This window comes from Scyliorhinus torazame, chromosome 6 (assembly GCF_047496885.1).
Source record: "Scyliorhinus torazame isolate Kashiwa2021f chromosome 6, sScyTor2.1, whole genome shotgun sequence".
NCBI classification, from domain to species: Eukaryota; Metazoa; Chordata; class Chondrichthyes; order Carcharhiniformes; family Scyliorhinidae; genus Scyliorhinus; species Scyliorhinus torazame.
This window is the reverse complement of record NC_092712.1, coordinates 67072764-67099451: the sequence shown is the minus strand read 5'-3', so window position 1 is coordinate 67099451 and position 26688 is coordinate 67072764. Positions and strand designations below refer to the sequence as shown.

The 26688-nt window shown below is 42.9% G+C and overlaps 1 long non-coding RNA gene across 1 annotated transcript; it reads right to left on the bottom strand.

The window, feature by feature from the left end:
* Positions 1-2339: 2339 nt before the first annotated feature.
* On the bottom strand, positions 2340-3298 carry LOC140425710 (uncharacterized). Its single transcript, XR_011947940.1, has 3 exons — positions 3265-3298; positions 3079-3162; positions 2340-2389 (listed from the first exon to the last, which is right to left on the bottom strand). It is a non-coding gene; the product is annotated as an uncharacterized lncRNA (long non-coding RNA).
* Positions 3299-26688: the final 23390 nt, after the last annotated feature.

Below are 26688 nucleotides of genomic sequence, written 5' to 3'. Positions count from 1 at the left end.
CAGTGATAGGGCAATGCCAGTGTACTGCCTGGGCATGTCCCACTTTCCCCCTGGGGCCTATACTTCCCGTTGCATCACTGATGGGTGCGCTTCGCCTGCTTCACGTTGTTCCAGACCTGTGTCGCAACATCACGTCGGTGAGGGAGGAAATCCCAATGTGTGTGTGGGGGGAGGGGGCGCGGGCGATACAACCGGGAAGCCAGCGAGATTCTCGTCCTCGGCTTCTCATGCGATTATGCCCGCTGGCTCCGTTTACATCCGCAGCAAATAAGAGCGCAAAATCCCAGTTGATCGGTGTTCGCCCCATTTTTGGGCTTCTGTTGATATTTCAACCTGATTTTAACTTAGATATTAAGTATGTAAGTTTTTAAGTCACAGAAAGTTCAATGAATCAGCTTCAAATGTTGTACTCAAAATCTAAAGTAGGTTTTGACTATCAAACCAATTGAGCCACGCATGTGAAAGTCATTGGGAAGATGTGAAGAAAAAAATGAATATTGCTTCATATAAGTACAATTTAGGTACCGGATAAATTAGTGATGATGGAAATTGATTGAATTATGGAGTCGGAGTTTTTTGCCAGGTCTCGCCGGCAGAATATTCCGGATCTGGCGATCCCAGGTTTCCCAGGGGTGGGGGTGCATAACATGGAAAATCCCATTGACAGTGGCGGGATCAGGCTAATGGACGTCCAGCTCCCTCCACTGCCAAACACAAAGCAGGAGCTATTGAAAACCTGGCCAGTTATTCGATTCAATATTAATTTTAAATATTTATTATGATGCATCATTTCAAACCTCTGAAATCTATGAATGTGACAACAGGACAAACTTTCTGTCTCAATGCTAGCTCATGATTGCTAATCTGTATTACACATTACTCTGGACAAAAGTTTAGATTTTGATACTCTTATTCCCACTCATTTGGTCTTGTGTTCAATGCCATTTTGTCATTTAATCTCCCCATCTACCACCCTGTCCCTGACCTTCCATTTTGCTTCACATTTCCCCCTCCCCTTTGCCAACAGCAGAAACCCATCACATTTCTACGTCTAATATGAAAACAAAATACTGCGGATGCTGGAACCTGAAACAAAGACTGAAAATGCTGGAAAGCTCAGCAAGTCTGGCAGCATCAGTTGTGAGGATTTGAGACGTTATCTTTATTTTCTGTTCCCACAGACGTCGCCAGGTCTGCTGAGTTTTTCCAGCATTTACTATTTACATTTCTATGTCTCTCCAGTTCTGACAAAGTCATATTAGATTCTAAATGTTAACTCTGTTTCTCCACGGAGGCTGCTAGACCTGCTGAGATTTATCCATTTTTATTTCACTTCCCTCCACATCTCTAAACAAGAACATTTTTCCTTCCAAATAAATGAATTTCTAAACACGTTAAAACAGTTACGTTTTCCAAGTGGAACTTCCCCCCCACCCCCCCATTAAAGAACAACACAAGTACGTGTGAAGGAAAACAAGACAATGACACGGAGGCAGAGATTCAGAGTGATGCATTTTATTTTCAATTGACAGAAAAGTAAGGTTAGAAATATATTACTCAAATAAATAATAAACATAACTCTGATTTTACATTTGTTTTGTTTTTTCATTTCACAGGCACCCTGGTGGATGAAATTGCTACAAGGGACATCTTTAAAAACACATAACGTATTTTAAATAAAAATATTAATATTCCTTGCACACTGTTTAAATGTATATATTAATCAATTAAAAATAAATCTGCAGACGCTATCATGTGTTATTGGTACAGAAGAGGAATTTCACTCCATATTACTCTTATTAAAATACTGTCTTACAATGCTAGTCATAGATTATGATATAGACATGGCCTACTTCTGCACTGTAAATTCTATGATATTATCATAGAATTTACAGTGCAGAAGGAGGCCATTCGGCCCATCGAGTCTGCACCGGCTCTTGGAAAGAGCACCCTGCCCAAGGTCAACACCGCCACCCTATCCCCATGACCCAGTAACCCCACCCAACACTAAGGGCAATTTTGGACACTAAGGGCAATTTAGCATGGCCAATCCACCTAACCTGCACATCTTTGGACTGTGGGAGGAAACCGGAGCACCCGGAGGAAACCCACGCACACACGGGGAGGATGTACAGACTCCGCACAGACAGTGACCCTAGCCGGAATCGAACCTGGGACCCTGGAGCTGTGAAGCAATTGTGCTATCCACAAGGCTGCCCTCAACAGACCAATGTATAGTGGGCAGAAACTAAATCAATATGGGGATTATCACGTATAGAATTCCATTCATTTATATGTTCCTTAGACTTCCTTCATAGTTCATTGCTGTTTCTTGCAGAATGCTTCGGGTTACTGAGTGCACGATCTGCCAGGCACAGACACTGTTTCCCTGTGGAGAGAAAAGAGGGGAAAGAGATTTAAAATGGGAACTTCGAATGTAGTTTATGTCACATTCAGCAAAGTTTAATGGTGGGAAAATGTGAAATTGTTAAATTATAATTTCATGCATACCATGCCCCAGATAGAGAGAGTTCGTGACCGTGGGCTTCCACCGGACTGGTCCCTGATTACCCTTGACAGAGCACTGCAGTGGTTTGCTGTCACCTTCTGCAATGTGGCGGGTCAGGGAACTCTCCCAGTCTTACCACCTGCCACCAGGTATATTGGAAGGATTTCCAGGCTGATAATCAGCCGGTTTGACCACATTGTGCATGCACCATCCACGGCCATCGCGTCCTGACAGGGGAGAGCCTTGAACCCCTGAGCTTCTGTCCCGGGGTAGGGATGCTTCCCATGGTACAAGACCTCCTCTAACACACAAAGTAGTTCAGCAATTTGAATTATTTTTTCTCTCTATTTATTCATGACATGTGGGCATTGTTGACTGGGACAGCATTTATTGCCCCCATCCCGATATCAACTGAGTGGCTGTTAAGTAGGCCATTTCGGAACGCATTTTGGAAATAATAGACAATATTTATAGAAACAGTTGGTATACCGTGACATTTCCTGAAACATTAACTGAGGTTAAGGGCAAGCGAGAAGCTCTGAATGAGGCACAGATCATCAAAGTCTTACATTTTGCTGCAGGAATGCTCCAAGTTTCTGGAATCTTTGCTGTATGACCCCTTGGTGCACATTGTGAGAATGAGGAGATCTCACCTGAATTTAAAAACATATGAGAATAAGTGAATTCCTCAATAGCAGGAGGTATTGAAACTGTAAATGATGTGAGATGATAATGGTGGAGTGGGCAGTTCTTACACAGGATTTTAGGTGTGACAGGATTTCCATCACTTTGTTCAGGAACTTGAGGCGCTCGTTGGCGGGAAATGGAGCTTCAGACGGACGGAAGAGTCTCAGCAGCTCAGTCAGCATCTCAACAACAACAGCCGCCTTCTGATCATCCGCCTGCCTCAAATTGGAAAGACATGTGTTAGTTTGGACGGAAACATTTGAAGGCTGAAGACGGAATATGTCAAGTTATTGAAGTCAAACTCACGGGTTTTGAAAGGAGAGGAACATCCAGATTCTCATCGTATTCACTCCGGCAGCCACGTGAGAAAACAGGATTCTGGGAGAGAAAGGAATACATTTGGACCGAGCTTAAGTCTGTGAATATACTATTATAATAGGAATATAACTGGAATCCCCCTCAGCCCACAATCCAGTTCAACCCCAAAGTCTAGTCCCAAATTCCGAATCACAGGTCCATATCCAAAATCCAAATCCCACTCCCAAATCCCAGTCAGAATTAAATACAAATCTCAGTCCCTTATTCTATTCAAGATGCTTCACACCAGGGATTTATTTACAGAGTGATCCGAGGGCTCAATGCAAGACCGAGTTTGCAGTGCAGGGTCGATTCCATGTCTGAATTACTTACCATTTTCTCCATTCCTCCAAACAGTTGTTGCCAGAAAGACCGCCTCATGCAGAGATGGTCAGAGTGATGTCCACTGGCACTTGGTGAGCACAGGCAGAGAAGAGCCAGAGGGAGACCGAGTCTCATCCAGGACATCATCATCTTACAGAGTCTGCACAATATATATTCAGCAAAGTGAAATAAGCCTGAATATTTAGAGGAACTGAACCGGGAGGCAATAGCAGCTTGCTCTGGATAATCGATGTGGAGTCTCTCTCACCTGTTGCTGCTGTTTGGTGCTGAGAGGGAGTCAGTTCTTCTTGAGCTGCATCACCCATCCCTGACTGTTGTCTTTTTAAAGTTCGCGGCTCCCCCGCACACCTCTCGCTATTAAGAACGAAACTAACGGCTTTCTAAAATCTTATTATGCCCACAATGTCGAGGGTTAGGATGCGTGAAAACGGCGTGGATCTATTTCAATTACTTTCATTTCATACATTCGGAAGTCAGTCACCTGTATCCTGTATAGGTCGAAGTTGGAACCTGTGCTCAACCAGAGTGTCCGATTCCTCTCCAAAAATCCCTGAATTGTGTCATAATCCTCTACAATATTCCTGATTTGCCGCCAGGTTTCGCCCAGAAGCAGAAATATGTTTTTAACATCAAATGTTGACAATAGCTGAAGCTCCTGTCCCTGTGGTCCCAATGGTTAATTTCGCAACAATTATTCACTGGACAGAATCTTGGGCTCATTTACTGTGGATTTGGGATTTGTGTTGAATGTAAAAACTTGAATTAATTCAACATCTAGCATGAGTTCTGGAATTCCGAAAGTATATCATTGCCAATGAAATAAAGATTTTGATAATCAATTGTTTTACAATTGCGCAGAAATTGGAGGCAAAGTGCTTATGACAGCACCATTTCAATAGTATTCCATAAATAAAGCAGCAATTCCTGGTGACGGATTGTCAATTACAACAATTAGCCATTTGTGCTGTTCTATCTTTTGATTTCTGTCTCTTTTGCCCTCTCGCTCTTAGCCCAATCTTTGTTGCCTTGTTATTTTTCTTTCTGTAGCTTATTTGATTCTATCTTCCTTACTTATTTTGTTTGCTTCATTTCTTTTTCTATCTTTTCATATCGTTGAGCGGATGCATAGACTGTTGGTCTGATAGTTCACTTGCATTCCCCCATGTCCTGTCCAATTGGTCAACTATACTGTGTTTGATTGTGTGAGTCTGTTTACAATTGATGCTCTCTGTGCTTCATTGGCTCAGCCTGGGTGTGGACTCGAGTTAAGTAAAGAAACTGTACAAGTTACTAGAAAGTTCCGGAAGTCTGAGCTGAAGCATGAGTGCAGACAATTTGTCAGTGTAGAGATATTGTAAAGCAGTTGAAATAAAGCTCACACACATGGAAACGAGTGTCATCCCTGCAAACATCTGAAATATAAAATATCCAACAACTGATGGTATACAGATGAGGTGACTTCATTATTAGCTCAAATTTCCTGCAAGTTAAGTACAAGAATGATAAGACTTAAAGGGTGAGAGGGAAAAAGTCAATTTCACATTGCTCATTGTGAGAGGCGCCCTTCCAAACAATCTCTGGATGTGGGAAAATTCAGCAGCCAATATGTGAAAAACAATGTCCCACGAGCAGCAATATATTACAGGAATCTATATTCTGATTTAGCTGAAGAATAAGTGCTGACTGGAACACCAGGAATTCACTCTAACTCTCTTCAAAATTTTGCTGCTTAATCATTCCATCATTTGAGAGGGCAGATGGAGCTTCAGTTAAACGTTGTGTTTGTAAAAGTACGCCTCCCTGAACATAATATAATAATCTTTATTATTGTCACAAGTAGGCTTACATTAACTCAGCAATGAAGTTACTGTGAAAACCCTCTTGCCGCCACATTATGGCACCTGTTCGGATACACAGTGCTGGAATTTAGAATATCCAATTCACCTAATAGCACGTATTTCGGGACTTGTTGGAGGAAACCGGAGCACTCGGAGGAAATCCACACAGAAACGGGGAGAACATGCAGAATCCACACAGCCAGAGACACAAGTGGGAATCGGAAACCGGGACCCAGGCGCTGTGTAGCAACAGAGCTAACCACTGTGGTACTGTGCCGCCCTACTGCCATGAAGTGTCAGCATAGATAATGGCTGGAACTTTCCAGTTGGTCACAGTGGTTGGATCTGCTGGACCCGATGAAGGCACACCCTTCCTGGTGATGAGGGGTGCATTGAAAGGGATATCCCACTGACAATGGCGGTACCAGAAGGTCAAGCCGCTGGTCAATGGCGGGCCCCACCTGCTGCCACAAAACCCTCTGCGAGTTGCTGGGTAAATCCCACCCCATGTGTTTAATTCTCATTTGAACTCGCAGCCTTCTGACCCGGAAACAAACTTGTTTTCACTGATTCAACGGCGACATCAAGTGATTAATATTTCTTCAATAGAGATATTGTGCAGGAAAGCTATGTGATGATTGGATCAGCAGGTTCGATGGAGTATAAGTCTTTTGCTGCCAATAATATGAGTGATGTTGCTTTTCTGCAACTACAAAAATGTTACAATTCATATTGTTGAGGAAATTCAAAATGTTTAGCTGTTTAATCAAATTTTTTAACAAGGTACTTGTGAATTAAAGCTTGAGAAAATATACAAAAATAATGTGGTACATGTGAATTTTACAAAATGTGGTGAGATGTAATGCAATGTAGTTTGTATCCCAAAACTGTACTAAAGTGAGGATTCATTAAGGGGAAATTATGGATATATTTTGTCAGCATTATGATTGATAAGAATTAATATCTCACTGATACTCATCAGTTATTTGTTACAACAAAGACTCGGTAAATATTTTAGATAAATTAAACTAAAATAGGTGTAATACAAAATGCCACAACTCTGACAACATCCGGATTAACCCAAAGAAAGCTTTCACTCATAGCAAAGGTAAAGTGCACGAGAGGAAGTCAGAATCTGTTCTGAGCACCTTTGTAATTTGATAATAGTAAATTCAGAGAGAAACTAAGTTGAAGTAGAGCCACATCACTATTCTTCAGCAGAAATAGGACATCCTTCCTGTAGTTTCAATTTTACAATAAATGATGGAGCAGTGTTGAAGTGCTGTGAAGGAATTTTCATAGCCAATTATTAGCCCTTGGATTTTTGAAATTGTTGGAAAAAGTACCAAAGGATTTCCAATGGATTTAAATTTCATGCACTCTGTGACCTGTACTGAGTGATTGAGTCCCCCTCTCTGATCGAAAATATTTGAACCAATGAATTGAACACCAAATATAGGAATACAAAAACAGGTAAGGAAATCGCCACAGTCGCCGAGGACCATATGTTGCTTTCCCCATTTGAGAGAGAGCTGATTGTTAGTGGTAGTTAACCTGAGGGTCAGCACCCCTCAGGCGAGGGGCAAGGTTGAGAAGGTGGGCCCTTCATCACTAACCTCAGCCAATACAGGAATTGAACCCATGCTGCTGGCCTTGCTCTTCATCATGAATCAGCCACAAGCCAACTGAGTTGACAAACCCCCCCGTGACAAAACAAGTATGGGCCATTTCGTCATTCAAGTCTATTTCATCAGTCCAATAGATCATGACTGATATGTTTTGAATCTTTTGTTACCAACTTTCTTCATTGACCTTTAATACCTTTTCCAATCAGAAGCTTATGAATTTCAGGCTTACAATTTTTAATTCATCTAGCTTGTTGCTAACTTTTGGTTGGCTCTTAATTTGTGATTTGCTCTGTTTGTTTAACCTTTGCTCTAGTGTCGCCAGGTATCATTATGATACCGCCACGAGGTTCAGGTTCAAGTAATGATCAATAACTCAACACACCAATTAGTAAGATTAAAATCAAAACACATTTATTAAACACAGTAAATCACTACTCATGCATAAACTCTACTTTCTGGGCTATTCCTATCACTAAATGGCCTATACTTAGCTTCAGACTGGCCCACCAGGTCAGGGGAACAAATGGCCTTTCGTTCAGGTCCTGAGTGTGCAGGATTCAAAAGCTGGTATGGACTGGTAGCTAGGAGCGCCTATCTCGTAGCGAGCGTTGACTTGAGACTTACTTGGTTGGCGGCAGGAGGCAGGTCACTGTCAAGGGTTGGTTCAAGTTGCTGAGTGACCCTGCCAAAGAAGGACGATTTGTATTTGGGGGCTTTACTTTATAGTCCCCCGGGGCTTCCCGCCCTTCGGGGCGGATCCCGTGACTGGTTCCAAGTGATTGGACTACTTTCCGATCACTTGGATCGATTTCTCCAATGCTGGTGCGGTCCCCTGATCGCTGGGCGGTCCCTAAGTGTCCGTTGGCCCTTCCTTTGTCTTGGCTCCTGCTGGCGCCGAGGAGTCTGGCTTGCTTTATTTACCTTAACTGTTGCCATTGTGCCTTGGAATCGCATATTACTATCTAGATGGCTGCTGCATTACTATGTAGATGGCTGCTGGTTTCAGTGCTGTCTGGTTGTTTTGCAGGTTTCAATATACATGATTTCTGCACTTGCTAGTCTTTGCCTGTGTTGGCTGAATTTCCCTTCAGCCTTTGCTGTTCTCCATTTTAAGTCGGGAAGTGGCCAACCCAGGTGGCTACAAGCTGCAGTAGCTTTTAGGCTCGAAAAGTCCTTGTTTCTACCAACAATGATGTGATTAAATGAAACACAGACAGTTGGCAGTAACTTCTGACAAGGAACCTGCAGTCTCCTCAGTCTATGTAATTGTAATCAGCTCTAACTGGTGCTGCATTTCATGCTCAGTCAGCTAAGCTAAAGTCGCCATAGTCTCAAATGACCATAGGTTGCTTCCCACTTTGAGGGGGAGAGCTGACTGCTGATGATTTAACCTGAGAATCACCATATCTCAGGCGTGGAGCAAAGGTGAGAAGGCTGGGCCTTCATGAATAACGTCAACCGGTATGGGAATTGAACCCACGCTGCTGACCTCACTCTGCATTACGAACCAGCTGTCTAGCCAAGATGGTCTTTTCATTTAGGCAGGATAATGCATACGCCAGTTACCCTATATTGTCTAGTTTTGATGATTTCCAGCTCCTTGCTGTGGCATTGTCAGAAGTAAACATTGGGCTTACCTGATAGCTGAATTGGCAAAGGCAGATTGTAACTGAAACCTGCAGTCTCGAAAGTCTCAGCTACATTTATTAGTCTTTGATGTTTGAATTGCTCCAGTGGTTGGAGAAGGAGGTCAAAATCCCCTCCTACTAGAGAACAAGTAACCAATCAGAAATTCCCATGACCGTACCCAACCCATATTCTGATCAGCATCAATTCCACCATTAGAACAATGCTCGACAAAGCAGATTGCATCATGGTTCAGAGGCAACTCTGAGTTCGGTTGTAACTTCCTTTGTGATAAATGTCAGGTTGAGAATATAGCAAAGTAATTAGCAATTAGAAATCTTATTGTGGAGGCAAAGGGCAAGATTATCTTTACAAAGGAAGAGGAGGTAATAAAGAAACTGGACTGTATGTAGATTGAGAATGAGGGGGTACTTTAAAGGTTAGCAGTACTCAAAGTGGCAAAGGCACCTGGTCTATATCAGATACATCCTCGGCTGCTGAAGGGAATCAAGGCTGGAAAAATATGAATTACTAAATGACAGGCGGTGAGAATTTGTTAAAGGCAAATTGTGTTTGGCCAACATAACTGATTTCCTCGATGAAGTACCGGTAAGGTTTAATGAATTGAAAGCGTTAATGTTGTGTATGTTGACTTGAAAATGCATTTGGTAAAGTATCACAAAATTTCTTCTTCTTGTTCGGCAGTCCCTCAGGATTGAGGTTGCTTGCTACCTCTCAGTTTCAGTGGGCTATAAGATGGCTGAACGGTTCAATGTGTGATCTGCAGACACATCCATGTTCAGGATATGTGATACAGGGAGGTTTCATAGAATTTTACAGTGCAGAAGGAGGACATTCGGCCCATTGAGTCTGCACCGGCTCTTGGAAAGAGGGTAAATTAGTTTCTTGGAGGTTTGTGTGCTCTTTACGATGCCTTAACTTCACCTCTGTATGTTCCTTACAGAGAGTCCCGTGTATCTGCTGCTTTGCCAATAAACCTCCATTTTGGTGGGTCATAAACCAGAACCCCCATGAGTTCGTGGGGATGTTTGACCCCTTCACAGATGGTCTGAGCACATCCTTAAACTTTATTCCTTATCTTCCTGTGAGTCACCTTCCTTAATAATACACAAAACTGAAGCCAATGGTATTGAATGGGTAGTGGCAATGTGAATGCAAACTTCTTGAAAAATTAAGAACATAGAAATGATGAACAGTTGGTTTTCAGATTGGAGGGATGTTATTGAGTGGTGTTATCTGCTCCCCCAACCTTTTCAGCCTAATCAATATTGTTGACAAATGAAATGAAAATCGCTTATTGTCACAAATAAGCTTCAAATGAAGTAACTGTGAAAAGCCCCTAGTCGCCACATTCCGGCGCCTGTTCGGGGAGGCTGGTACGGGAATCGAACCGTGCTGCTAGCCTGCCTTGGTCTGCTTTAAAAGCCAGCGATTTAGCCCAGTGTGCTAAACCAGCCCCTACTGGGGAGTGTGTCTCCGCATTGAGGAAAGGTATAGGTGTATGTAGTCAAAGGTCTTCTTCAAATGGATCTTCAGCGTCATCCTCTGAGCTGGCCTGGTGGCTGGGACCTATACTGCCTGTAGGGGTCTGGCTGGACCTGCTGCTGTCTGTAAGAGAGGAAAGATGGATTTTGTTCATAAACATGCTGAATACACCATTGCATGTCACTCACTGTGAAGGTAAGGATGTGATCAACTCATGGAGGGGTCATGCATACTGGCTTAATAGGAAAGGCCAATCTCACCTTCACCACAGGAGCGATTTCTGTACTTTCTTGCCAACTCGAGGGCCTCCTTGAATTTGGAGAACTCCTGGATGTCTTCTGTCCCTACTCCAGTCTAGGAACTCTCTCTCTTTTATTATGGGTGAGCTTGACCTGCATCACGAAAATTCGAGTGAGGCGGTAGCATAGTGGTATTCTCACTGGACTAGTAATCCAGAGAACCAGAATAATACTCTGTCGACCTGTGGAGAGTATGCCATTACATTCCTGGCTTGTGCCATGTAGATAGTGGACAGGCTTTGGGGGGGGGGGGGTCAGGAGGTGAGTTACTCACCGAAGGATTCCTAGCCTTTGACCTGCACTGGTAGCTGCAGCATTAATACGGCGAGTCCAGTTCAGTTTCTGATCAATGGAAACCCCTCAGATGTTTATTGTTGGGTTCAACGATGGTAATGCCATTGAATGTCAGGGGGCGGTGGTTGGATCTTCTCTTGTAGGAGATGGTTATTGGATGGCTCTTTGCAGTCATCTGCAAATATCCCCACTTCTGACATTATGATGGAGGGAAGGTCATTGTTGAAGCAGCTGAAGGTGATTGGGCCTAGGACACTACCCTGAGGAACTCCTGCAGTGATGTACTGGAGATTGACCTCCAACCACCTCAACCATCTTCCTTTGTGCAGGTATGACTCCAACCAGCAGAGACTTTCCCACCTGATTCCCACTGACTCCAGTTTTGCAAGGATTCCTTGATGCCATACTCGGTCAAACGCTGCCTTGATTTCAAAGGCAGCCACTCTCACCGTACCTCTGGCATTCAGCTCTTTTGTTCGTGTTGAATGGAATGACTTTGCAAATCTTAGCACTTGATGAAGTTCAAACATAGAAAACACTGAAGTAAAGTTTAAAAATTGGTGAAGAACGCTTGATATAAACTTAATATAAACTAAACCCTTTGGTTAACATAAAATAAACAAACCACTGTGGTTCATGTGAATTCTCTCTCCCACACACACACAAAAAACCCTACTGTTTCCTATGTTAATATCTGATATGGCTAGATTCTTGGTAGATAAAGATGTGAAGGGACGTGGAACCAAGTTGGTTGGGTGCAGTTTCAATGCAGATCAGCCATGATACTGAATAATGAAACCAGCTGGATGGACTGATTCGCTACCTCTTGATCCCATTGTTAATTACGGGAGGCATGGCTGCACAGTGGCTAGCATTGTGCTACCATGCATTCACAGCACCCTGGACCCAGATTCGATTCCTGGCTTACGTCACTGGCTATGCGGAGTCTGCATCTTCATACTGTGTCTGCGTGGGTTTCCTCCGTGTGCTCAGACTTCCTCCCACAATCCCTGAAAAACGAGCTTGTTAGGTGAATTGGACATTCTGAATTCTCCCTCAGTGTACCTGAATAGGCGTCGCAGTGTGGCGACTAGAAGATTTTCACAGTAACTTCATTGCGGTATTAATGTAAACCTACTTGTGACAGTAATAAAGATTATTATTATTAATTATACATACACTGATGACTATTGATTTAATTAATCGCTAGGGGTATTTTCCCAAATCTAAATATTTGGCTGAATTTAAAATAGGCTTGGAGTTCGTGTTGTCAATGAAATAGGCAACCTTTAAAAAGGAAAAATAATCACTGTTCCAATTCTTATCATATTACTGTAAAAGTAAGGATGAGTTCACAGCCCGCATCATTATTAGGGTGTCAATTGCCAACTAGTGGCAAGGAAGAAGATAAGGTGCAGATCACAATGAATTGCTATATAATTTTTATGACTTCATCATTATCTTTGTCAACATTAGGGTTCACTGTTAGCCCCTCCGTGAATGCCAATAAATTGCTGTTTTGAACTATAGATGTGAATGTGCTAAGCAAACCATGTTAATGGCATAGCTTTTGGTGGAAAGATTACCTTGTTAGGAACCTCTACTTCTATTGTGGGCAATATTTGAGATTTTAGTTACTTGCTAAGAGGTTAAAGCCACAAGATTCCATGGTTTGAAAGAAACAGAAGTATATTAATTTACAAGAGTCAACAAAGCAAACAGGCAAAACTGTTGATCTCCTGCACTAGGATATTAATGCAATGTACACATGAATTAATGTCAAACTGTGGTGTAACACACCGCAAAATGTTTATTAAATGCCAGAAAGAACAAAGACCGATCCCACTAATTACTCAGCAACCCACCCAGACATCAGTGATCACTGTGAGTCTTAAAAATCCTCTGAAACTATTTTTCTCACAAGAGATTTTAGCTCCTCTCTTTCGAAGATATCACCTCTGATTTGCCTCAACAGCAGCCCCAACTCAGCCACTGTTTCTTCTGCCTGTCTGCAATTTGTCAGGCAAATTGTCCCAATGCATCCCAGCCACAAAACCACTTTGCCCAAGACTGTGTCACACTGGGTTAGCCAGACTGCACTCCAGGGTCTAACTAACTACACAATCCCAGATATGTAGCTGTACTGAGCAGACAACCATTGTTCGCCATTGACTTAGTTTGCTCCAGTTGTCAGCTTCAGTGAACAGACCAGCATCATTTCAGGTTCACCGAGCTAATAATTGCTCCTGGAAAAATGAACTTGGCACAGGAATGGTGATATTTTACTTTTCCGAAGATGATGGGTGGAAGTTTCCATTTTATTTCAAAGTGCTGAATCAGATGAGAAATTAGGTATGCAGTCCACTGACTGCACTGCCCGCTTCTCCTGCTGTTTTTTCCAGCAATGATATTTTTAAAATTCTGGACGCAACCCATCCCACCAGTAACATTGGCCTTCCAGAAAGGTCGCCCCATCCACCAGTACTGAAATTAAGAGCAAATATCTTCCCCTAAACCCCCCCCCCCCCCCCCCAACCCCAGACATGGTGACCCTCTCACACACACGGGAACCTGTCCCCCACTCTCTCCATCACAGACAAGGTGAACCCTCTCTCATGGTCTTCCCCAAAGGCAGTCCCCCCTGGCACTGGACCCTTGCACTAGATGTCAGTGCCTGGGGGCAGTGCTGGGTGTAGTGTCAGGACCAGTCCCAGGGCAGTGATAGGGCAATGCCAGTGTACTGCCTGGGCATGTCCCACTTTCCCCCTGGGGCCTATACTTCCCGTTGCATCACTGATGGGTGCGCTTCGCCTGCTTCACGTTGTTCCAGACCTGTGTCGCAACATCACGTCGGTGAGGGAGGAAATCCCAATGTGTGTGTGGGGGGAGGGGGCGCGGGCGATACAACCGGGAAGCCAGCGAGATTCTCGTCCTCGGCTTCTCATGCGATTATGCCCGCTGGCTCCGTTTACATCCGCAGCAAATAAGAGCGCAAAATCCCAGTTGATCGGTGTTCGCCCCATTTTTGGGCTTCTGTTGATATTTCAACCTGATTTTAACTTAGATATTAAGTATGTAAGTTTTTAAGTCACAGAAAGTTCAATGAATCAGCTTCAAATGTTGTACTCAAAATCTAAAGTAGGTTTTGACTATCAAACCAATTGAGCCACGCATGTGAAAGTCATTGGGAAGATGTGAAGAAAAAAATGAATATTGCTTCATATAAGTACAATTTAGGTACCGGATAAATTAGTGATGATGGAAATTGATTGAATTATGGAGTCGGAGTTTTTTGCCAGGTCTCGCCGGCAGAATATTCCGGATCTGGCGATCCCAGGTTTCCCAGGGGTGGGGGTGCATAACATGGAAAATCCCATTGACAGTGGCGGGATCAGGCTAATGGACGTCCAGCTCCCTCCACTGCCAAACACAAAGCAGGAGCTATTGAAAACCTGGCCAGTTATTCGATTCAATATTAATTTTAAATATTTATTATGATGCATCATTTCAAACCTCTGAAATCTATGAATGTGACAACAGGACAAACTTTCTGTCTCAATGCTAGCTCATGATTGCTAATCTGTATTACACATTACTCTGGACAAAAGTTTAGATTTTGATACTCTTATTCCCACTCATTTGGTCTTGTGTTCAATGCCATTTTGTCATTTAATCTCCCCATCTACCACCCTGTCCCTGACCTTCCATTTTGCTTCACATTTCCCCCTCCCCTTTGCCAACAGCAGAAACCCATCACATTTCTACGTCTAATATGAAAACAAAATACTGCGGATGCTGGAACCTGAAACAAAGACTGAAAATGCTGGAAAGCTCAGCAAGTCTGGCAGCATCAGTTGTGAGGATTTGAGACGTTATCTTTATTTTCTGTTCCCACAGACGTCGCCAGGTCTGCTGAGTTTTTCCAGCATTTACTATTTACATTTCTATGTCTCTCCAGTTCTGACAAAGTCATATTAGATTCTAAATGTTAACTCTGTTTCTCCACGGAGGCTGCTAGACCTGCTGAGATTTATCCATTTTTATTTCACTTCCCTCCACATCTCTAAACAAGAACATTTTTCCTTCCAAATAAATGAATTTCTAAACACGTTAAAACAGTTACGTTTTCCAAGTGGAACTTCCCCCCCACCCCCCCATTAAAGAACAACACAAGTACGTGTGAAGGAAAACAAGACAATGACACGGAGGCAGAGATTCAGAGTGATGCATTTTATTTTCAATTGACAGAAAAGTAAGGTTAGAAATATATTACTCAAATAAATAATAAACATAACTCTGATTTTACATTTGTTTTGTTTTTTCATTTCACAGGCACCCTGGTGGATGAAATTGCTACAAGGGACATCTTTAAAAACACATAACGTATTTTAAATAAAAATATTAATATTCCTTGCACACTGTTTAAATGTATATATTAATCAATTAAAAATAAATCTGCAGACGCTATCATGTGTTATTGGTACAGAAGAGGAATTTCACTCCATATTACTCTTATTAAAATACTGTCTTACAATGCTAGTCATAGATTATGATATAGACATGGCCTACTTCTGCACTGTAAATTCTATGATATTATCATAGAATTTACAGTGCAGAAGGAGGCCATTCGGCCCATCGAGTCTGCACCGGCTCTTGGAAAGAGCACCCTGCCCAAGGTCAACACCGCCACCCTATCCCCATGACCCAGTAACCCCACCCAACACTAAGGGCAATTTTGGACACTAAGGGCAATTTAGCATGGCCAATCCACCTAACCTGCACATCTTTGGACTGTGGGAGGAAACCGGAGCACCCGGAGGAAACCCACGCACACACGGGGAGGATGTACAGACTCCGCACAGACAGTGACCCTAGCCGGAATCGAACCTGGGACCCTGGAGCTGTGAAGCAATTGTGCTATCCACAAGGCTGCCCTCAACAGACCAATGTATAGTGGGCAGAAACTAAATCAATATGGGGATTATCACGTATAGAATTCCATTCATTTATATGTTCCTTAGACTTCCTTCATAGTTCATTGCTGTTTCTTGCAGAATGCTTCGGGTTACTGAGTGCACGATCTGCCAGGCACAGACACTGTTTCCCTGTGGAGAGAAAAGAGGGGAAAGAGATTTAAAATGGGAACTTCGAATGTAGTTTATGTCACATTCAGCAAAGTTTAATGGTGGGAAAATGTGAAATTGTTAAATTATAATTTCATGCATACCATGCCCCAGATAGAGAGAGTTCGTGACCGTGGGCTTCCACCGGACTGGTCCCTGATTACCCTTGACAGAGCACTGCAGTGGTTTGCTGTCACCTTCTGCAATGTGGCGGGTCAGGGAACTCTCCCAGTCTTACCACCTGCCACCAGGTATATTGGAAGGATTTCCAGGCTGATAATCAGCCGGTTTGACCACATTGTGCATGCACCATCCACGGCCATCGCGTCCTGACAGGGGAGAGCCTTGAACCCCTGAGCTTCTGTCCCGGGGTAGGGATGCTTCCCATGGTACAAGACCTCCTCTAACACACAAAGTAGTTCAGCAATTTGAATTATTTTTTCTCTCTATTTATTCATGACATGTGGGCATTGTTGACTGGGACAGCATTTATTGCCCCCATCCCGATATCAACTGAGTGGCTGTTAAGTAGGCCATTTCGGAACGCATTTTGGAAATAATAGACAATATTTATAGAAACAGTTGGTATACCGTGACAGTTCCTGAAACATTAACTGAGGTTAAGGGCAAGCGAGAAGCTCTGAATGAGGCACAGATCATCAAAGTCTTACATTTTGCTGCAGGAATGCTCCAAGTTTCTGGAATCTTTGCTGTATGACCCCTTGGTGCACATTGTGAGAATGAGGAGATCTCACCTGAATTTAAAAACATATGAGAATAAGTGAATTCCTCAATAGCAGGAGGTATTGAAACTGTAAATGATGTGAGATGATAATGGTGGAGTGGGCAGTTCTTACACAGGATTTTAGGTGTGACAGGATTTCCATCACTCTGTTCAGGAACTTGAGGCGCTCGTTGGCGGGAAATGGAGCTTCAGACGGACGGAAGAGTCTCAGCAGCTCAGTCAGCATCTCAACAACAACAGCCGCCTTCTGATCATCCGCCTGCCTCAAATTGGAAAGACATGTGTTAGTTTGGACGGAAACATTTGAAGGCTGAAGACGGAATATGTCAAGTTATTGAAGTCAAACTCACGGGTTTTGAAAGGAGAGGAACATCCAGATTCTCATCGTATTCACTCCGGCAGCCACGTGAGAAAACAGGATTCTGGGAGAGAAAGGAATACATTTGGACCGAGCTTAAGTCTGTGAATATACTATTATAATAGGAATATAACTGGAATCCCCCTCAGCCCACAATCCAGTTCAACCCCAAAGTCTAGTCCCAAATTCCGAATCACAGGTCCATATCCAAAATCCAAATCCCACTCCCAAATCCCAGTCAGAATTAAATACAAATCTCTGTCCCTTATTCTATTCAAGATGCTTCACACCAGGGATTTATTTACAGAGTGATCCGAGGGCTCAATGCAAGACCGAGTTTGCAGTGCAGGGTCGATTCCATGTCTGAATTACTTACCATTTTCTCCATTCCTCCAAACAGTTGTTGCCAGAAAGTCCTCCTCATGCAGAGATGGTCAGAGTGATGTCCACTGGCACTTGGTGAGCACAGGCAGAGAAGAGCCAGAGGGAGACCGAGTCTCATCCAGGACATCATCATCTTACAGAGTCTGCACAATATATATTCAGCAAAGTGAAATAAGCCTGAATATTTAGAGGAACTGAACCGGGAGGCAATAGCAGCTTGCTCTGGATAATCGATGTGGAGTCTCTCTCACCTGTTGCTGCTGTTTGGTGCTGAGAGGGAGTCAGTTCTTCTTGAGCTGCATCACCCATCCCTGACTGTTGCCTTTTTAAAGTTCGCGGCTCCCCCGCACACCTCTCGCTATTAAGAATGAAACTAACGGCTTTCTAAAATCTTATTATGCCCACAATGTCGAGGGTTAGGATGCGTGAAAACGGCGTGGATCTATTTCAATTACTTTCATTTCATACATTCGGAAGTCAGTCACCTGTATCCTGTATAGGTCGAAGTTGGAACCTGTGCTCAACCAGAGTGTCCGATTCCTCTCCAAAAATCCCTGAATTGTGTCATAATCCTCTACAATATTCCTGATTTGCCGCCAGGTTTCGCCCAGAAGCAGAAATATGTTTTTAACATCAAATGTTGACAATAGCTGAAGCTCCTGTCCCTGTGGTCCCAATGGTTAATTTAGCAACAATTATTCACTGGACAGAATCTTGGGCTCATTTACTGTGGATTTGGGATTTGTGTTGAATGTAAAAACTTGAATTAATTCAACATCTAGCATGAGTTCTGGAATTCCGAAAGTATATCATTGCCAATGAAATAAAGATTTTGATAATCAATTGTTTTACAATTGCGCAGAAATTGGAGGCAAAGTGCTTATGACAGCACCATTTCAATAGTATTCCATAAATAAAGCAGCAATTCCTGGTGACGGATTGCCAATTACAACAATTAGCCATTTGTGCTGTTCTATCTTTTGATTTCTGTCTCTTTTGCCCTCTCGCTCTTAGCCCAATCTTTGTTGCCTTGTTATTTTTCTTTCTGTAGCTTATTTGATTCTATCTTCCTTACTTATTTTGTTTGCTTCATTTCTTTTTCTATCTTTTCATATCGTTGAGCGGATGCATAGACTGTTGGTCTGATGGTTCACTTGCATTCCCCCATGTCCTGTCCAATTGGTCAACTATACTGTGTTTGATTGTGTGAGTCTGTTTACAATTGATGCTCTCTGTGCTTCATTGGCTCAGCCTGGGTGTGGACTTGAGTTAAGTAAAGAAACTGTACAAGTTACTAGAAAGTTCCGGAAGTCTGAGCTGAAGCATGAGTGCAGACAATTTGTCAGTGTAGAGATATTGTAAAGCAGTCGAAATAAAGCTCACACACATGGGAACGAGTGTCATCCCTGCAAACATCTGAAATATAAAATATCCAACAACTGATGGTATACAGATGAGGTGGCTTCATTATTAGCTCAAATTTCCTGCAAGTTAAGTACAAGAATGATAAGACCTAAAGGGTGAGAGGGAAAAAGTCAATTTCACATTGCTCATTGTGAGAGGCGCCCTTCCAAACAATCTCTGGATTTGGGAAAACTCAGCAGCCAATATGTGAAAAACAATGTCCCACGAGCAGCAATATATTACAGGAATCTATATTCTGATTTAGCTGAAGAATAAGTGCTGACTGGAACACCAGGAATTCACTCTAACTCTCTTCAAAATTTTGCTGCTTAATCATTCCATCATTTGAGAGGGCAGATGGAGCTTCAGTTAAATATTGTGTTTGCAAAAGTACACCTCCCTTAACATAATATAATAATCTTCATTATTGTCACAAGTAGGCTTACATTAACTCTGCAATGAAGTTACTGTGAAAAGCCTCTTGCCGCCACATTACGGCACCTGTTCGGATACACAGTGGTGGAATTCAGAATACCCAATTCACCTAATAGAACGTCTTTCGGGACTTGTGGGAGGAAACCGGAGCACTCGGAGGAAATCCACACAGAAACGGGGAGAACGTGCAGAATCCACACAGCCAGAGACACAAGTGGGAATCGAATCCAGGACCCAGGCGCTGTGTAGCAACAGAGCTAACCACTGTGGTACTGTGCCGCCCTACTGCAATGAAGTGTCAGCATAGATAATGGCTGGAACTTTCCAGTTGGTCACACTGGTGGGATCTGCTGGACCCGATGAAGGCACACCCTTCCTGGTGATGAGGGGTGCATTGAACGGGATATCCCACTGACAATGGCGGTACCAGACGGTCAAGCCGCTGGACAATTGCTGGCCCCACCTGCTGCCACAAAACCCTCTGCGAGTTGCTGGGCAAATCTCACCCCATGTGATTAATTCTCATTTGAACTCGCAGCCTTCTGACCCGGAAACAAACTTGTTTTCACTGATTCAACGGTGACATCAAGTGATTAATATTTCTTAAATAGAGATATTGTCCAGGAAGGCTATGTGATGATTGGATCAGCAGGTTCGATGGAATATAAGTCTTTTGCTGCCAATAGTATGAGTAATGTTGCTTTTCTGCAACTACAAAAATGTTACAATTCATATTGTTGAGGAAATTCAAAATGTTTAGCTGTTTAATCAAATTTTTTAACAAGGTACTTGTGAAGTAAAGCTTGAGAAAATATACAAAAATAATGTGGTACATGTGAATTTTACAAAATGTGGTGAGATGCAATGCAATGTAGTTTGTATCCCAAAACTGTTCTAAAGTGAGGATTCATTATGGGGAAATTATGGATATATTTTGTCAGCATTATGATTGATAAGAATTAATATCTCACTGATATCATCAGTTCTTTGTTACAACAAAGACTCGGTAAATATTTAAGATAAATTAAACTAAAATAGGTGTAATACAAAATGCCACAACTCTGACAACATCCGGATTAACCCAAAGAAAGCTTTCACTCATAGCAAAGGTAAAGTGCACGAGAGGAAGTCAGAATCTGTTCTGAGCACCTTTGTAATTTGATAATAGTAAATTCAGAGAGAAACTGTGTTGAAGTAGAACCACATCACTATTCTTCAGCAGAAATAGGACATCCATCCTGTAGTTTCAATTTTACCATAAATGATGGAGCAATGTTGAAATGCTGTGAAGGAAATATCACACCCAAATACTAACCCTTAGATTTTAGACAGACATAGGTGCTGATTTGAGCAAATTGTTGGAAAAAGTAGCAAAGGATTTCCAATGGATTGAAATTTCATGCACTCTGTGACCTGTACTGAATGATTGAGTCCCCCTCTCTGATCGAAAATATTTGAACCAATGAATTGAAGTCCAAATATAGGAATACAAAAACAGGTAAGGAAATCGCCACAGTCGCCGAGGACCACATGTTGCTTTCCCCATTTGAGAGAGAGCTGACTGTTAGTGGTAGTTAACCTGAGGGTCAGCACCCCTCAGGCGAGGTGCAAGGTTGAGAAGATGGGCCCTTCATCACTAACCTCAGCAAATCCAGGAATTGAACCCATGCTGCTGGCCTTGCTGTTCATCATGAATCAGCCACGAGCCAACTGAGTTAGCAAACCCCCCGCGACAAAACAAGTATGGGCCATTTAGCCATTCAAGTCTATTTTACCAGTCCAATCGATCATGACTGATCTTATGAATTTCAGGTTTGCAACTTTTAATTCATCTAGCTTGTTGCTAACTTTTGGTTGGCTCTTAATTTGTAATTTGCTCTGTTTGTTTAACCGTTGCTCTAGAGTCGCCAGGTATCTTTATGATACCGCCACGAGGTTCAAGTTCAAGTAATGATCAATAACTCAACACACCAATTAGTAAGATTAAAATCAAAACACATTTATTATACACAGTAAATCACTACTCATGCATAAACTCTACTTTCTAGGCTTTTCCTATCACTAAAAGGCCTATACTGAGCTTCGGACTGGCCCACCAGGTCAGGGGAACAAATGGCCTTTCGTTCAGGACCTGAGTCTGCAGGATTCAAAAGCTGGTATGGACTGGTAGCTAGGAGCGCCTATCTCGTAGCGAGCGTTGTCTTGAGACTTACTTGGTTGGCGAAAGCGAGGCAGGTCACTGTCATGGGTTGGTCCAAGTTGCTGAGTGACACTGCCAAAGAAGGACGATTTGAACTTGGGTGCTTTATTTTATAGTCCCCCGGGGCTTCCCACCCTTCGGGGTGGACCCAGTGCCTGGTTTCAAGTGATTGGACTAATTTCCGATCACTTGGATCAATTTCTGCAATGCTGGAGCGGTTCCCTGATCGCTGGGCGGTCCCTAAGTGTCTGTAGGCCCTTCCTTTGTCTTGGCTCCTGCTGGCACCGAGGGGTCTGGCTTGGCTTTATTTACCTTAACTGTTGCCATTGTGCCTTGGAATCGCACATTACTATCCAGATGGCTGCTGCATTACTATGCAGATGGGTGCTGGTTTCAGTGCTGTCAGGTTGTTTTGCGGGTTTCAATATACATGATTTCTGCACTTGCTAGTCTTTGCCTGTGTTGGCTGAATGTCCCTTCAGCCTTTGCGGTTCTCCATTTTAAGTCGGGAAGTGGCCAACCCAGGTGGCTACAAGCCTCAGTAGTTTTTAGGCTCGAAAGGTCCTTGTTTCTACCAACAATGATGTGATTAAATGAAACACAGACAGTTGGCAGTAACTTCTGACAAGGAACCTGCAGCCTCCTCACTCTATGTAATTGTAATCAGCTCTCACTGGTGCTGCATTTCATGCTCAGTAAGGTAAGGTAAAGTCGCCATAGTCTCAAATGACCAGAGGTTGCTTCCCACTTTGAGGGGGAGAGCTGACTGCTGATGATTTAACCTGAGGATCACCATATCTCAGGCGTGGAGCAAAGTTGAGAAGGCTGGGCCTTCATGAATAACGTCAACCGGTGTGGGAATTGAACCACGCTTCTGACCTCACTCTGCATTGCGAACCAGCTGTCTAGCCAAGTTGGTCTTTTCATTTAGGCAGGATAATGCATACGCCAGTTACCCTATATTGTCTAGTTTTGATGATTTCCAGCTCCTTGCTGTGGCATTGACAGAAGTAAACATTGGCCTTACCTGATAGCTGAATTGGCAAAGGCAGATTGTAACTGAAACCTGCAGTCTCGAAAGTCTCAGCTTCATTTATTGGTCTTTGATGTTTGAATTGCTCCAGTGGTTGGAGAAGGAGGTCAAAATCCCCTCCTACTAGAGAACAAGTAACCAATCAGAAATTCCCATGACCGTACCCAACCCATATTCTGATCAGCATCAATTCCACCATTAGAACAATGCTCGACAAAGCAGATTGCATCATGGTTCAGAGGCAACTCTGAGTTCGATTGTAACTTCCTTTGTGATAAATGTCAGGTTGATAATACAACAAAGTAATTAGCAATTAGAAATCTTATTGTGGAGGCAAAGGGCATGATTATCTTTACAAAGGAAGAGGAGGTAATAAAGAAACTGGACTGTATGTAGATTGAGAATGAGGGGGTACTTTAAAGGTTAGCAGTGCTCAAAGTGGAAAAGGCAGCTGGTCTATATCAGATACATCCTCGGCTGCTGACGGGAATCAAGGCCGGAAAAATATGAATTACTAAATGACATGCGGTGAGAATTTGTTAAAGGCAAATTGTGTTTGGCCAACATAACTGATTTCCTCGATGAAGTACCGGTAAGGTTTAATGAATTGAAAGCGTTAATGTTGTGTATGTTGACTTGAAAATGCATTTGGTAAAGTATCACAAAATTTCTTCTTCTTGTTCGGCAGTCCCTCAGCATTGAGGTTGCTTGCTACCTCTCAGTTTCAGTGGGCTATAGGATGGCTGAACGGTCCAATGTGTGATCTGCAGACACATCCATGTTCAGGATATGTGATACAGGGAGGTTAGGGTAAATGCGTTTCTTGGAGGTTTGTGTGCTCTTTACGATGCCATAACTTCACCTTTGTATGTTCCCTACAGAGAGTCTCGATGTATCTGGTGCTTTGCCAATAAACCTCCATTTTGGTGCGTCATAAACCAGAACCCCGATGAGTTCGTGGGGATGTTTGACCCCTTCACAGATGGTCTGAGCACATCCTTATACCTTTTTCCTTATCTTCCTGTGAGTCACCTTCCTTAATAATACACAAAACTGAAGCCAATGGTATTTAATGGGTAGTGGCAATGTGAATGCAACCTTCTTGAAAAGATAAGAACATAGAAATGATGAACAGTTGGTTTTCAGATTGGAGGGATGTTATTGAGTGTTGTTATCTGCCCCCCAACCTTTTCAGCCTAATCAATATTGTTGACACATTGGGGAGTGTGTCTCCGCATTGAGGAAAGGTATAGGTGTATGTAGTCAAAGGTCTTCTTCAAATGGATCTTCAGCGTCATCCTCTGAGCTGGCCTGGTGGCTGGGACCTATACTGCCTGTAGGGGTCTGGCTGGACCTGCTGCTGTCTGTAAGAGAGGAAAGATGGATTTTGTTCAGAAACATGCTGAATACACCATTGCATGTCACTCACTGTGAAGGGAAGGATGTGATCAACTCATGGAGAGGTCATGCATACTGGCTTAATAGGAAAGGCCAATCTCACCTTCACCACAGGAGCAATTTCTGTACTTTCTTGCCAAATCGAGGGCCTCCTTGAATTTGGAGAACTCCTGGATGTCTTCTGTCCCTACTCCAGTCTAGGAACTCTCTCTCTTTTATTATGGGTGAGCTTGACCTGCATCACGAAAATTCGAGTGAGGCGATCGCATTGTGGTATTCTCACTGGACTAGTAATCCAGAGAACCAGAATAATACTCTGTCGACCTTTGGAGAGTATACCATTACATTCCTGGCTTGTGCCATGTAGATAGTGGATAGGCTTTGGGGGGTCAGGAGGTGAGTTACTCACCGAAGGATTCCTAGCCTTTGACCTGCACTGGTAGCTGCAGCTTTAATACGGCGAGTCCAGTTCAGTTTCTGATCAATGGAAACCTCTCGGATGTTTATTGTTGGGTTCAGCGATGGTAATGCCATTGAATGTCAGGGGGCGGTGGTTGGATCTTCTCTTGTAGGTGATGGTTATTGGATAGCTCTTTGCAGTCATCTGCCAACATCCCCACGTCTGACATTATGAGGATTACGAGGAGAGGTAGAGTAGACTGGGACTGTACTCATTGGAATTTAGAAGGATGAGGGGGGATCTTATAGAAACATATAAGATTATGAAGGGAATAGATAGGATAGATGCGGGCAGGTTGCTTCCACTGGCGGGTGAAAGCTGAACTAGGGGGCATAGCCTCAAAATAAGGGGAAGTAGATTTAAGACTGAGTTTAGGAGGAACTTCTTCACACAAAGGGTTGTGAATCTATGGAATTCCTTGCCCAGTGAAGCAGTAGAGGCTCCTTCATTAAATGCTTTTAAGATAAAGATAGTTTTTTGAAGAATAAAGGGATTAAGGGTTATGGTGTTCGGGCCGGAAAGTGGAGCTGAGTCCGCAAAAGATCAGCCATGATCTCATTGAATGGTGGAGCAGGCTCGAGGGGCCAGATGGCCTACTCCTGCTCCTAGTTCTTATGTTCTTATGATGGAGGGAAGGTCATTGTTGAAGCAGCTGAAGGTGATTGGGCCTAGGACACTACCCTGAGGAACTCCTGCAGTGATGTCCTGGAGATTGACCTCCAACTACTTCAACCATCTTCCTTTGTGCAGGTATGACTCCAACCAGCAGAGACTTTTCCCCCTGATTCCCACTGACTCCAGTTTTGCAAGGGCTCCTTGATGCCAAACTCGGTCAAACGCTGCCTTAATTTCAAAGGCAGTCACTCTCACCGTACCTCTGACATTCAGCTCTTTTGTTCATGTTAAATGGAATGACTTTGCAAATCTTAGCACTTGATGAAGTTCAAACATAGAAAACACTGAAGTAAAGTTTAAAAATTGGTGAAGAACCCTTGTGGTTAACTTTATATAAACTAAACCCTTTGGTTAACATAAAATAAACAAACCACTGTGGTTCATGTGAATTCTCTCTCCCACACACACACAAAAGAAACTACTGTTTCCTATGTTAATATCTGATATGGCCAGGTCCTTGCTAGATAAAGATGTGAAGGGACGTGGAACCAAGTTGGTTGGGTGCAGTTTCAATGCAGATCAGCCATGATACTGAATAATGAAACCAGCTGGATGGACTGATTCGCTACCTCTTGATCCCATTGTTAATTATGGGAGGCATGGCTGCACAGTGGTTAGCATTGTGCTACCATGCATTCACAGCACCCTGGACCCAGATTCGATTCCTGGCTTAGGTCACTGGCTGCACGGAGTCTGCATCTTCATACTGTGTCTGCGTGGGTCTCCTCCGTGTGCTCAGACTTCCTCCCACAATCCCTGAAAAACGGGCTTGTTAGGTGAATTGGACATTCTGAATTCTCCCTCAGTGTACCTGAATAGGCGTCGCAGTGTGGTGACTAGGGGATTTTCACAGTAACTTCATTGCGGTATTAATGTAAACCTACTTGTGACAGTAATAAAGATTATTATAATTCATTTAACATACACTAACGACTATTGATTGAATTAATCGCAAGGAATATTTTCCCAAATATAAATATTTGGCTGAATTTAAAATAGGCTTGGAGCTTGTGTTGTCAATGAAATAGGCAACCTTTAAAAATGAAAAATAATCACTGTTCCAATTTTTATCATATTACTGTAAAAGTAAGGATGAGTTCACAGCCCGCATCATTATTAGGGTGTCAATTGCCAACTATTGGCAAGGAAGAAAATAAGATGCAGATCACACTGAATTGCTATCTAATTGGTATGACTCCATCATTAGCTTTGTGAACATTAGTATTCACTGTTAGCCCCTCCATGAATGTCAATAAATTGCTATTTTGAACCATAAATGTGAATGAGCTAAGCAAACCCTCTTAATGGCATAGCTTTTGGCAGTATAATGACCTTGTTAGGAACCTCTACTTCTATTGTGGGCAATATTGCGATTTTAGTTACT